The sequence below is a fragment of the Cicer arietinum genome, chromosome 7 (genome assembly GCF_000331145.2).
Source record: "Cicer arietinum cultivar CDC Frontier isolate Library 1 chromosome 7, Cicar.CDCFrontier_v2.0, whole genome shotgun sequence".
In the NCBI taxonomy this organism is placed as follows: domain Eukaryota; kingdom Viridiplantae; phylum Streptophyta; class Magnoliopsida; order Fabales; family Fabaceae; genus Cicer; species Cicer arietinum.
Window position 1 is genome coordinate 57271217 of NC_021166.2, and position 558 is coordinate 57271774.

Genomic DNA, 558 nt, shown 5'->3' on the forward strand with positions numbered 1-558 from the left:
ATTTATTCTACATAATATAAACCCTATCTTAAAATCTTATCCTAATATTTGATAAGAAAAATAATTTGTATCTCAAAAAATAGTACTCTTATATTAGTATTTAGTATTTTAGTTCAGAAAAAAAAGTACTTCATATTTGCCAAACACAAGAAACCTTGCTATTACGTATTTTTTGTTGTTGTAATGACCACAATGAGCACTTAACTGATTCAAAAAAACAATGAGTACTTAACTGATCCAATCAATTTAGTCAAAAATATTTGATCCAAAATCAACGGACTAAACAACATTTCACGCGCCACAAATTGCGTGCAATCCAACTGCCTTCGCTTTTGAAACTCGCTCCGGTTCCTACAATAAATATTATACTTACTTCCTTAAAAAAACAATTTAACTTCCGAAACTAACCCTACAGACACCGAAACTTTACGACTATACCCTAGCATTAAATAATGAATTAAAATACCTAAATTACCCCTTGGACGGAAATCACTTAACGGTGGCCAGTTAAATCTCCGACCGGCAAGATGAGATCGATATTTTCCTATATAAACCCAT